Source organism: Balaenoptera ricei, chromosome 13 (genome assembly GCF_028023285.1).
Source record: "Balaenoptera ricei isolate mBalRic1 chromosome 13, mBalRic1.hap2, whole genome shotgun sequence".
NCBI lineage: Eukaryota > Metazoa > Chordata > Mammalia > Artiodactyla > Balaenopteridae > Balaenoptera > Balaenoptera ricei.
This window is the reverse complement of record NC_082651.1, coordinates 61,873,394-61,887,957: the sequence shown is the minus strand read 5'-3', so window position 1 is coordinate 61,887,957 and position 14,564 is coordinate 61,873,394.

The window sequence follows — 14,564 nt, the reverse complement described above, 5'->3', positions numbered from 1 at the left end:
GCCGTATTAACACTTACTGAGACCTTCTTATCCAAACCTGTATCATATGCTAGTCTATTGTTTGTGTGAAATTGTGTGAAAGAGCAACACTTAAAGGATATGTGACCCAGTTCACTCCCTTCCTGGGGCCCAGAGCTTTCGATATATGCGAAGATAGAGGATACCACAAGGCCATATCTATTGACATATTTATTGAAATGTAAATAAAATTGAAGTCATAAACATATATTCAGCAACTTACTGCAAGTGGTCCAGAGGAGAAAGGTCAGTAGTGACTAAAGTTATTCAAATTGAAAGGTGAGATTGTTTCAGTCTTCAGGTCCCAAGGACACTCTTCAGATCCAAGACCCCTTTTGGTTCCTGCTATAAGGCTGTCTCATCCATCCTCCAGGGTTACCTTCAAATTCATCAAATGACCTGGAACCTGGCTCACAGCTGCCCTCTTACCCCCTTGTCTGCCATGTTTTTGAGTGGTTTCAAGGTCCATGTGGGCAACTGTCCCCAAACCTTGGATTCTTAGTTTCTTAATCTACTTAATCTTAGTAACATCTACTCCGATCTATCTGGAACCTGACATCGCTAGAACTGTTCCTACTGTAAAATCCTAAATCCAAGCTCTGTCACCCAGGGAGAGAGAGGAGGACAGATGGAGAAGAGGGGAGAGTTAGAGTTCTGGAATGCCCTAGCATCCAGCCATCAGGTAGAAGAGAAAAAGTTAGCAAAGGGCAGTGAGATTGGAAGAAAACCAGAAGGGCACGGTGTCACAGGAAAACAGAGCACATTTTTTGGAGGTGAAGGGGGTCAACTGTGTCAAATGCTCTTGAGAGGTTAAGATAATGAGAGAAAAATGGCTGCTGAAGTTAGCAATATTAATATTATTGGTACCGTTGATAGGTGTATGTTAGAGCCTGGTCATGGTATCCTAAACAATGCCAGGCTCTGAGTAAATACTTCCAGGAAGGTGAAGGTGACGGAGGCAGAGGGGACCCAGAAAATGAATTAGCTTGTGCAGCATTGAGAGTGTGATTTATGACAAATGGGAATAATTAGTCAACTAGGAGTAGATTCTGGAGATTATAGAAGTCTTTAGCTAATACTCTAAAAATATTGGGAGGAAGTAAGTAACCTAGAGAGAGCCAGAGAACTAACACAATGGTTCGTTGGGTAGAGACATCCAGAGAGAACCAAATAGGAGTTCAAGCAGGGACTAGATAGAATTGGCACTAAATATTTCCTGAACATATGCTGGGCATTGCCTATTAAATACAGAGGAGGTGAAAGCTGAATCAGGAAAGGAATTTCAGAGAGAGAAAGGAATGTCATACTGAAGAAAAATCTGGGGCTTCTGAGGAACCCATTGGGTCAAAACTAGACCCTGAACCTAGATGGGTTTTGTCACAGGCAGAACAAATAGATGGAAATAGATGGAATGCAGATAATCTCTTTAGCTGACCACAGCTCTACCTGTGTTCAGACTTTTGCAGCATAATGTAGAGAGATAAGAGGGATTAGTTAAAGCATTCTGACTAAGCAGAGCGGGACAGTCACACTCTTTGCTGAATTACAGTGTACCCTCAAGTGCAAAGTTGTTCTGGACCAACTAATGAGTTCTCTGAGTCTCAATGTACTCAACTGTAAATTGAGGGGTAATTTACCCAGTGAGTCATAGGAAACCATTTACTTTCCCATCTTTCCAATGACCTGCCTAAAGGATGATGATTATCAAACTGACCCAACTGAGAACAAAGTTTGTTTCCAATGAGGCATACATACATTGCAATGGAGCTGCGCACCCAGCAGAAGGAAGCTTGAAATAGCAATATCCAGAAAAGATGTGCTGCTGAGACTCCATCTTTAGCCTCATGCATTATGCCTTTGTTTTAAAAGATGCAGAAATCTAAGCAAGGAGCTGGAACAATTTGCTCTGGGCTGGTGACAAATCCTGTGGGCTGGTACGTGGCAAAAGGAGTTATCTCATTGTCAGCTCTCTCCTCTCTCTTTTCTGATGTGTCAAGACAATTCAGAGACTGTCTTTTAACCCATGTGATCCTTTTTTCAAACATGAATTGAGGACCACCTATGTGCTCAGTGTAGAAAAATAAATTTGGATGATGTGGTCTCTGCCCTTAAGAAACTTATGGTCTGATGAAGGGGACAGATACATATCAGAGAGTTAAAATAGTTGTAGGTGCCATAACACAAGAATAATGTGTATGGTGGGTGTCTCTCCAACCTCCATTCCACCTGCCCTGTATTGGGCAGTGCAGAGGATTGACCTGGCCTTGGGAACGGGTTTCATCAACGCTGACCCACATTTGTGTCTTCATTGGACTCCTTTTATTTTAATATTTTAAGTGTGCCATCTGTAACTCTGAAAGGACCGATAGACTGATATAGGTAGCAAACATTTTAATGTACCTGCCTTAAGCCATGGGTAATCCATAAGGCAGGTTATTGTCATCGTTTCTTAAATGGGTAAACTGAGGCTCTGATAGGTCATATAAAGTGTCTGATTCAGTGTGTTTCAGAATCACCTAGCAACTTGTTAAGCACAGAGTGCTTAACTGCTGTTCTCTATCCCCAGAGTTTCTGATTCAGCAGGTGTGGGGCAAGACCATAGAATTCACATTTCTAACAAGTTTCCAGATGATAGTAACTCTGCTAGTCTGAGGGCCACACTTTGAGAACCACTGCTCTAGTATTTGTTCGTATCTGATAGAGCTGAGTTATGAGCCCAAGTCTGTCTGCCTGTAATAACTGTGCCCTTTCCCTTACACCACCCTTTCTCCTGTTACACAAGTATTTTTCTTAACAGCTCCTTTATGTAAGCTTAGCTTAACTGCAGCAATAAAAAGTTACATGGAATGAGTTTGGCAAACAGACATTGTATTGCCTTTGCAAGCAGGGTGACCATACATCCCAGGATGCCTGAGGTAATTCTGTTTCATGTCTATTAATCTGACATATGGTTACTGGTTCTCCTCTCTTCCTCTAACAAGGGTCTGAGGTTGGCTAATACATTATATGGCCATCCTACTTTTAGGGATTCACAACTCAACAACTTACGTTCACATTTTAAAGACTCCATGAAGAACTTGAAAAGGTTATTGATCTTTATTTACCCCAGTGTTCTTAAACTTACTTAAGCATGGGCACTTTTTATTCTACTCAGGTAATTCCTTTTAACATTTTGGTGAATGCTGACCTGTGTGCATTTTCTCGTGTGGTTATGTTTTGATGCATGTGTCCAACTAGGAAATGGACTCCTAATATCTTTATGTCTTATGCTCTATAACCCTCCAAAGCACCTTGCTGGGCACCTGCCACTCTCTCAGCCAATTATTGTTCTTTAAGCAAAGAAAACACATTCTCCTAGTAGAGACTTTATAGGGCAGGGCAAAATTTTAATGTTCACACACATGCTATTGAGACATGAACCATGAGTAGAGCATTTTGTTGGGGGGAAAAGCAGACCTAAGGGGCCATGTAATCTTTCAGCTCAGCCCTGACTGTCTGCGGTGAGACAGACGAATAAGAGCTTCCTCACACCACTGAACTTGTAATTGTGAAACTCATCGCCCTGGGAGCTCCCTCTCTTTGCATACCAATGAAAGAGGAAGCCATGGCTTATCCAGGGTGTGTTGCTTCCTGAGTGGCCTTGCTACTGATAGATGGAGACAAAGGGTAAGGGATGCTGTGGACTTAACACACTTGGGATTGGGGTGGGGTCTATTCACGATGTTGCTCCTAAAAATAAACTAATAAATATAAGATCTCATACGAATGTGTTACTTGCTAAGCATCTAGTGCTGTGAAGAACTGGTATCACACACACACACACACACACACACACACAAACACAGACACACACACACACCTGAACCTCATTCTCCCACTTATAAAAATGGATTTTTAAAAGGTTTTTATTGTACACTCACTGTACACATAAGTCAATTTATATTTGGGGGAAAAAAACCTCTCCTTGTTCCAAGTCTATCTCCTAATGCCTAACAAAGAAATCTCAAATATCTGCCCAAATCCCAGGCATAATTCTAGAACCAGTCCAAAAGCCACATTGTCCTTGAAGATTAGTTTAACTACCCAATTTTCTTTGGTTAACTTATCTCAACTTCATGCACCAGCGCACGTCTTCTCTAGGATGTCTTCCTCCAACTTCCACCTGGACTGACCACCCTCCACTATGGAGCGAGGGCATCCTTTGCTTGACTCTATTCTGTAGCTTCCCGTGTTATGCTGGAATGATCTCTTGACTACTTCTGTCTCCCAGTGAGTGCTGGAGAGGGACAATGTATTACTGATTTATGTACCTAGTGCCACCAGGATCTAGCACAGTGCCTGACACATAATTTGTGCTCAGTGATTATTTGTTGAACCCAACTGAGTTATCTACGGGGGTCTTAACTGTCACTGAACCCCTAGAACACGGGTGATATTTTAATAGGGGCAAGATGGTACCCCCAAGGGGGAGAATATTAGTTCTTGGAAGGTGAAAACAATTATACATTAATGTAGTTCATGGCCCTCTAAAGGGCCATGGTACATAAACAGATATAAAATATATCTGTGGCATTCAATTTTCATGAGAGTATGGTTAGGAAAAAATGTCTAGAAAGGCTCCTCAGTGAGTAATAATTGAAAAAAGGGTTGAGAAATGCTGCCCTTGAATTGTTTCTGGAAAAATGGTCAGAAGATCATGGCCCCAGAATCAGCTTGAGTGTTTGCTAAGATACAGATTACCTGGCACCACCCCACATTTCCTGCTTCACTTACTTGGAAGAGGACAGAGGTTGGCACATAGCAAAGTGCTCAATAAATGTCTGCTGAGCAAATGTTTGCTCTCCAAATTTCTCATTGTCAGTACCATCCCAGGATATCTTTTCTGGATAGATTCCCTCTTGTCAAGTGAGGTTTGCATTCCCACCAACTCTTATAGCCGCTGTATTTGTTACTCAAGGAAAACTTTCACTGACCTTTGGAAAACAAAGTAGCCCAGATGGGACAACATCCACAGCATAGAATGAATCCTGCTTCCTCAATTCTGGCTGGGTTAAAATGTTTAGCTGGGATAGGCCTCACTGTTAACTTCAGAATATGTGGCGTCTCAATTCTAGAATGAAGTTAAAATGCCTTTCTTTCTTTTTTTTTTTAACATCCTTATTGGAGTATAATTGCTTTAAAATGTCGTGTTAGTTTCTGCTGTATAACAAAGTGAATCAGCTCTATGTATACATATATCCCCATAAAATGCCTTTCTTTCCATCCTCAGCCATAATCCTTGGGCCACTACTTTCAGAAGTCCCTGTCTGCCCCACACTTCCAAAAAGCCTCTACCTGGGCCAGGGAAATAGGCTTTCTGAAAGCATTGCAAACCTGTATGAATCAGAAGAAGCCACTGCCAAGGGCCTCTTCAGAGGGTGTCAAGAGATTATGAGCTATTTTTTTTTTCTATTCTTTATCCAGTTGTCAATATTCCTGCTGGGTCTCAGCAATGCTGTCTTGCTTTTCTCCCTTGGGTGAGCTCTTTTATCTCCTTCTTTCCACTCTGTTTTTTTTTTTTTTTTTCCTCTGTTGTATACCTTAATCTATTTATTTCCTCCATTCCCATTCAGTGTCTGTTTTCCTTTGGGCAGTTGTCCTGAATTATTTAATAGTTGTTCAGTTTTTTTTCCTGTTCACTCTTTCCCCTTTCTTCTCTTTGATGGTTTGTCTAGGTTCCCTTTTGCTCTTGTATACACCTCATCCAGTAATCCTCTTCTTTATAAACCATAAATCACGGTGGGGCAGATTGTGTGTGTGGACACTAGGCAGGAGAGAGGGGGCCTGAAGTGGGTGGGCAGGGGAGGAGCATGCATCAGTGACTTGCTTTTAGGAGGTAACAGATTTGATCATTTTTCACGGAACACAGCAGGCAGCCTATAGTTGGTAATGAAGGTACATCTTTCCATCATTTTTGCTAAACTGTACAGAACTTGGGTACACTATATCTGCAGTTTTCAGACTTTTCCACTGAGATTTTCTCCTGGCAGCTCTGGATCAAGGTAAATGGAAAATAATTTTGTTATTAATTTTTATTCTAATTTTTCAATGTGTTCATGGTTACCTGTGGCTGGAAAAATAGCTTTCAAGAGGAGAAAACACTTTTACACGTACGTCCACACAAATCTACATAACCCACATATCACATACACATTTGGGAAACTTGTGACATTAAAAAAGGCAGTCCTTTGGTGACCTTTTTCTGAATGCTTTTTTTTTTTTTTTTCCGGGAACCTTTCCATGGAAGGCACTTATTTTCTCCTAAGTTCCTCTCTTTCCAACCTGTAAAAAGAGGACCATAGGATAAAATTTGTTAGGTATACATGAGAGACTCCTACCAGGGAGATTTCAATTAAGAGGCACAGGGAAAGGCCTAAACCTAAACAAAGAACTTCTATAAACATTTCAGTCTTCTGGCAAGCCAGTGCAGGGGATACTTCCGGGTAATGGCAGGCCATACTGATATTTCCTAAATCTCGGCTGTTATTTTCCCCTGCTTGTGCAGCAAACTGAGGAGGACTCAGCCACATGCCTTGATATGTCCTCTGCCAACTGCTGCTTAGACTGTTCTTCAGCCTAACTTTGTCGTAGGGATGCTACCCAGTTGGATACTTGCAAATGAGTGCTTCCAAAAAAGCAAGCTTTGTGGAAGGTCATCCAGAGTTTGTACTCTGTCTGTGGCCACTGAGGTCCTCTTTACTCAAGTACAAAAATAGTTATTCATGTTCATTTACTCATTGAACCAATATTTTCTCGATTCCTATTCACAAAGCAATGGGTAAATTGCATTGAGTGATTCAAAGATAAAATCTTTGTGGGTCTTGTGTCCCTGCATCCATGGTCAAGGAGGGATAATACCTTCCAGTATTCCCTAAATTGTGGTCCCTTGGAATACTGGAGCCATGTGATGTTAATGGGTATTTGGGGAAAATAAGTTTCAGGGTAAAATGAATGGAGGTAACATTGGGAAAAATAAAGAATGTTTGATGCTAATAGGTATTGTCATGGTAGGACCAAATGAGTACAGTAGAGTTCTCCCAGATTCTATCTTGGGAAAGGCTGCTTAATTCAATGTGGAAAGTGGTTAAGTGCTATAAGAGAGATGCAGAGAGAGTGGGTTGAATGAGTAGAGGATTTTTTTTTTTTCAAGCCGGGAAAATCAAGGAATCCACAGAGCAGACTGCATTTAAGTTGAACCCTAAAGGATGAGTAGAATTTAGAATTGAGATTTGTGAAGACAAGTTATTTAGAAGAAGGGTACTGGAAAAAAGGCAAACAGATAGAAAACAAAACATATATGTGAAAGTTTAGGTGAAATGGACAGAAAAATAGCCTGTTGAAGAGTTAATTGTGGTGGAAAGGGGCTGGAAAGGTAGATTAAAATTCTGGACAGTTTGACTCAAACGAAGGAGATTTTTTTTTTCCAGTGGAAGTGATCAGCACTTCTTTCCTGGGGCAACTACCAACACAGAGTTTGAGAGATTGGGTAGTGGAGAGACACGTAGTATCTTGTGTCCTTGAACAAGTTGCCTCATGTCATACTGATGCTCTATTTTCCATCTGAAAAAGTGGGGAAGAATATATTAACTTCTTGGGTTATTGTGGTCACAATGAATGCCCTGTGAAATGTGTTTAGGATAGCATCTGACATATAGTGATTACCTAATAAATATTAGTTATTTAGTTACTACTTTCCATGAAGAGAGAAAAGTATAAGCAAAAATTACAGGTGTTCTCAAAAATATAGACCACTGGTCAATTCGACCTACTTTGACCGGCCTCTGTTAATTCTTTCATTTTTAGATTTTCTGTGACCCAGATCTCTATCTGCTCTTCTGCATTTTCAATATGGAAATTTGGTCATTTCAGGCTTCGTTTTCTTTGTTTTGGGGGATTTACCTTTAGTCCTATCGGCCCTATCCTCAGTCCTCAGCCGGTTTGTGTTAAGTGTCTAACAACTGGCTCTGCACACACACATGCACACATGCTTACTATGAATTTATTGATATAGGGGATATGTAGCACACAATTTACAAGTAATAGTAACATAAATAATACTCTTTACTGTAAATTCCGTAAAGCCAATTGATTCTCATAGAATATTTTTGTTGATTTTTTTAAAAAATATTTTATCTGTGGACAATTTATGGTTACCATTGATGAACAGAGGCAATTCCAACATGAATATTGGTGGAAATTTTCTTTGCATTAAAGAGAAGATGAAAGTAAAACAATGGAGATGTATGTCAGGAATTTATTCTTTCATCAAGGATACGAGAAACTTCATTGTTGAATCAGATAAAAATTTTTAAGAGTTTTAAAAAGATATTTTCTCATATTTTGCATTATTAGCAATGTGACAACTACAGAATGACACACATAAATTTAATGTGCACTATTACTATTTTCTCTATTATTTTAAAAAGTCTAAACAATTAACAAGACAAACCCTATCTCTGGTACAGATAGGTGGTGGTAGTGTATGTATATGAGGTAAAGTATCTGCCTTCTCAAACTTGAGATCATAATTTTTGGATCGATCACCCAGCATGGAGGGCTAGTTATGTACCATGTATTCATGTGCTGGATCTTCTGGAGGATTGAGAAAAAAATTACTTAATGGTCAGTGCTTTGAAATTTGCTCTTGCCATATTCTATTCTTTGGGCAAATGGATTTACTAAGCTGTAACCCAAAAATGCCAGACTTGAATAAAGGGACTAGAGTCCTGTTCTCAGGGCTCTTTCTTATTCACAGCCTGATCTAGCAACTTGACGATGTCAAGGTAGGTTGGCAATGAATTAGCTGAAGGTGGCATTTATGTTTTCTGAAGATCTTGGTACTAAAAAATCATTCTCGTTGGCAAGATGCTGGCACACCCCTTTCTCCTACTTTCCGCCTGCAGATTCTTGCATTGAAAAGGAAGAATGTTCTGCTTTAATTTTTCCAGCACACTAGTGTCTCCACTGGTGCCATTTTAATTTGGTTCCAGAATACCCCTCAGTCCAGCCTGCTTTAATCGCATCACAGCACGTTCCAATAACTTCTTGGCTCATGTTTTTCTATTTGGCATCAGCAACTCTAAAATGAATGCTGTACTTTGTAGGGAGTCATGTGATTAAGCCCTAGGTAAAACATCACAACTCTGGTCACCGTTTCAGGGGGGTACTCTGACAGGCATTAAGTTTCTGAAACAAATTTCATGCATAGAGATTAATTAATTTACCGGGATTACAATTTTGCTTAATGATTAACTTGTAGTCCTAATTTATGTCATCAAATATACCCTCTGTAGAAAGTGTCAATGATAACCTGCCATGATCCAGTCTTAGGAACTTCTCTAAAATCCTATATGTAAATGAGAAACATCTGAGTCTGAGGGCATTTTCCCTCCAATTTAATATTTTTTATAAAGGTGTGATTATCACTCTTTCTGTAACTTCTGAGTAACTGAGGCTGAAGTGCAGGAATTTTTCAAAGCCATGCTACAGGCATGGAAAATAAAACTGCTATATACCAACCACATCTTGCTGAGGTTAGAGTTAATTCTAATTACTAAAAATAGAGCTGTGAACAGCAGTTTCCAATTGCACAGGTGTGGCTGTCCGCAGCACATTTAAATTATGTAAAGATTAGTCCCCAGGTTCAAATATCTGTATATTTCCTCCCAGACTGCTCTTTGAAATGATGCAGCTGGATATTGGGACCCATGTTCCTAAGTTGGCTGTCCTGCTGGGACATGTTTAAAGCCATATTCGCCAACCCACACTATTGCCATTACTTCCACTGAGATCTACTGAGCTGATCTGTGTCTTTATTCCTTAGAACATACTTGTGGTTTTCAATTTGAGCTGTTTTTTTTGTTTGTTTGTTTGTTTTCCCAGTTCACTACTACAAAGGCTTTACTACAGTGTCATTCTAGACCAAGACACCGTCACTATTTATGTCATTGACAGCTTGCTGGGGTCCCTCATGTCTTTGGGGTCTTTTCTTTCTCCTCCCCCCACTTTAGGCAAAGGCAAATGTCATCCTTCATCTTAAAGGTTAATGTGGATGGAAAAATCTCATGATCTCAAAGGCAGTGCAGTGATTTTCATGAGCATTAACACCTGCATCGTTTACAGAGGACAGACAGGACAGGTTTGCTTACCACCACATGCAAGCGGAGAAAATTAGGACAAGTGCTTGCTTAATCATTTCCCAGAGAAATATTGATAGAAATGCTACCTTTTTCAAATATGCCTTTGAGAAGGACATGCTGACTGTTAAAAACACAGGTCTCCAATTACCAAATGAAAACTGAGCTACATACTGTATTCACTGTATCCTTTCCCCTAGAAACTTCCATCCATGGGGACCTTGCCATCTTTTCAATGTCCTTTCCTTCCTTCTTTTCTTGACTCTTTTCTCTTCCTTCCCTCCCTTCCTCCCTTCCTTCCTTCCTTCCTTCCTTCCTCCCTTCCTTCCTTCCTTCCTTCCTTCCTTCTTTCCTTCCACACAAGTAAGTAAATTCCCTATTGACAATTCAAGTAAGCTTTTGGTAGAATAGAACCATTTGTTAATAAATGAATATGCCCAAGGTTGCCTTCACGGTCCATAGCTACAGGGGGTGAATATAATGAGACAGTATTCAAATGTTGGAGTCAAGTATTCACTCATCTCCCTGAATGATTTTTCTCTGACCTATCATATTTGATCCTCTTAGGGATTAAATCATCGGCCACTATAAAAGTGCAAGATATTGAATGCTTATTTTAAATCTATCGGTTTCTCTCACTCTCAATAACCAGATGATTACATGATTACATGATATTTCACCTGTATTACTGCAGTAGCCTCCCGACTGGCCTCTGTGATTCCATTGTTACCGGTTCTATACAGATGGTCCCTGACTTACTGTAGTTCGACTTCGGTGCAAAAGTAGTACATATTCAGTAGAAACCATAGTTCAGATTTTGAAATTTGATCTTTTCCCAGGCTAGTGATACGTGGTAGGATACTCTTTCCTGACGCTGAGCAGTGGCAGCAAACCACAGCTCCCAGTCAGCCATGGGATGGCGAGGGTGAACAGCCAGTATGCTTACAACCATTCTGTACCAGACAACCATTCTGTTTTTCACTTTCAGGAAAGTTGAAAATGAAAGTATTCAATGAGCTGCTCAACTTTATTATAAAATAGGCTTTGTGTTAGATGATTTTGCCCAACCATAGGCTACTGTCAGTGTTCTGATCACATTTAAGGTAGGCTAGGCTAAGCTATGACGTTCAGTAGGTTAAGTGTATTAAATATATTTCCTACTTATAATATTTTCAAATTACGATGGGTGTATAGAGACATAAACCCATCGAGGAAGATCCGTAATTCAGTCTACAGGTTACAGATTGAGCATTTATGAATATAAACCAGATCATAACATGACGTGCATACTTAGAATTAAAATCCAAACGCTTCTCCTGGTTTACAAAGCTCTACATGGTCTGGCTCCCATTTACCTCTCCCATCTCATCTCCTCATTTTAAACTTCAGCCACCATGCTCCAGCTGCTCTGGCCTCCTTTCCATATTTATCACAAATTAAGTGAGCTCCCATATTAGGACCTTTGCACATGGCCTTCCCCATGCCCAATTCCCTTTATTCTCCCTGAAATTTACAGGACTGGGTCATTCATGCCATTCAGATTTCACCTTAAATATCACCTCATCAGTGAAGCTTTTCTTCACTACCCTAAATGTATTAGTTGTCCAATTAATTAGATCACCCAATTTTAATTCTCTGCATAGCTGTGAGCATTATTTGGTTTGTTCTTGTTTTTTAAATTTGTTCTTATTTCTTTGTTGTCTATGATCTGTTTTTCCCTTAGCAGAATGTAACTTAACGACATGAGGAAACTTTTCTATCTTGTTCAATATCATATCCTCAGTGCTTAAAATGGTGCATGGCACATACAGAGGCACTCAATAAATATTTGGAAAATGAATAAATAAGTACATGCAAGAAATGTAAATATGCCACATGCCAAGAGAAATCTGTCACAGTCCCATGCCCTCACTTCCCTCCTTACCCAGCTTAGATTCCATCACCATGAAAATCTGTGCCTGCATATTCTGCAGCTCCCTTGCCCCCTTTCCTTTCAGCCATTTTCCCCTGGTAAAACTCCAGTGCTCGGCAAATCCAATTATCCACCTCCTCTTAGCCAGCTAAATGTGGGTGGAGAGAAACACAAAATCATGCTGGCCAGTTCCACTTTGAATCCATGATCATAAACTTTAGATGGGATATTAGTGCAACCTGGAAATTATGCTACCATATTTAACCTATTCTAAGATTCATAGTTTTTCACATTTTAACATTTCTGAAATCAGGATGTAATTTACAGTCAGTGTCAATCCCTGTCATCAAGATGTCAGTTGTGATGTCAGAACTTGGTTGCATTCCTGGGGGTATGGCCAACTGAAAGGCAACCCCTCTACTTTTTAGTCAGGAAGCTCTTTAAGGATCATTTGAAGAAAAATCATGAATCCTGCTTCTGGTTTGAAAACCTTCCATTAACATTTTCTGGTAGCAGAAAATGCATGAGCATCAAACTTGCAGAAAGGGTATCTGTGTTCATATACCCAGTCCTCTCCTCTCATTCTCTAATTGTCTTCATGGAAGTCTTAACGACATATTTTGAACAAGTCATATATTTAAATGGTTTAAAAATCAAAACAATTTATAAGTTTGCAGTGAGATGTCTTGCTTCCACCTCTGTCCATCCTCCTCATTCCTGCTACCCCTCCAACAGTTAACCTGTTTTATTAAATTTCTTATGTATCTTTCCAATGGCACTTTATGCAAATATGAGCCAAAGTAAACATATATTCTATTTTATTCCTTTATTACCCAAAAGGTGTCATACAATGCAAACTGTTTTCACCTTTCTTTTTTCCACCTAACAGTGGATACCACAGGTCAGTACATGTTATTGCATAGAGTTTCCTCAATCATGTCTTCAGTTACACATATTCCATCGTGCAGATATATCACGGTTTGTTGAACTGACCCTTATTGGTAGTCACCTGGGTTATTTTCAATCATTTGTTGTTACAAACAGCGGTGCAATGAATAACTCTATACACACGTAATTTTATAACGATATACATGTATAAGATAAATGACCCCCTATAGGTTGCTAGATCAAAGGGAAAATGTATGTTTTGGATCAAATTGTGTCACCTAGAAAGATATGTTCAAGTCCTAACTTTTGAAACCTGTGACTATGACCTTATCTGGAAGTACAGTCTCTGCAAATGTAACCAAGTTAAAATGAGGTCATTTCAAGTTAAATTGAGGTTAAGTTAAAATGAGGGCCCAAACTAATCCAACGACTGTTGTCCTTATAAGAAGAGGGAGTTTAGACAGAGACACACAGGGAAGAAAACCATGTAAAGATGGAAGCAGAGATTGAAGTGTTGCATCTGTAAGCCAAGGAATGCCAATGATTGCCAGCAGCTACTAGAAGTTAAAGAGGCAAGGAAGGATTCTTCCCCAGAGCCTTCCCCGTGGCCCTGTCAACACCTTGATTTCAGACTTCTAGTGTCCAGAACTATGAAAAAAAGTCTGTTTTAAGCTACTCTGTGTGCATCCCTTTGTTACTGAAGTCCTAGGAAACTAATACAATGCATCTGTAATTTTGATAAATATTCCTGGGTTACCCTCTCTGGATATTTACCATGTGCCCTGTCACCAGCTAAGCATGGCCATGATTGTTATCCTTTAGCCTCAGCAACAGAGAATATTGTTAAATTTCTCGGTTGCTGCCCTGCTGATCGGTGATAAATGATACTTCAGTGTAGTTTTAATTTATATTTTTCTTTTCATGAGAGGGAATCTTGTCATATGTTGAAAGGCTATTAATATCTCTTTTTCTGTGAATTCTGTTTATATCTTTTGCTGTTTTTTGTTTTTGTCATTTTTCTTCCAATTCATAATTATATTAAGGGATTAGTACTTTGTGATATGTACTGCAAATATCTTTTCCAGTTTATCATTTGTCCTGTGAAACAGTGATTTGTTAAATTTTTGTTTAGAGTAATTTATTAATCTTTTGTATGGCTTCTGGAATTTTAGTCATAGTTGGGAAAGTTTTCTCCACTCCCAGTTTGTAAAGGATTTCACTTACGATTTCTTTCAGAACTTTTTTTTCCTTCATAAGCAGTTCATTGGAAATCTTGAAAGGATGAAGTTGGATCTAACTTAATCTTTTTCCAGATGGTATATAGTTTATTTCAACACCGTTTATTCTTGAAATGTTACCTTTATCATATACTGAATTCTCATATATATTTGGATCTATTTCTGGAAATTCTGTTCTGTTACATTGGCCAGTCTTTCTATTTATGTGCCAATAAAGCCTGTCTTAATTTTTGAAGTTTTGTAATATATTTTAATATGTAGGCAAGCTAGTCAATTTTCCACCCACTTTCTCTAATGAACCCACTCCGGTTAAGCCTCCATCCCCACTAACTT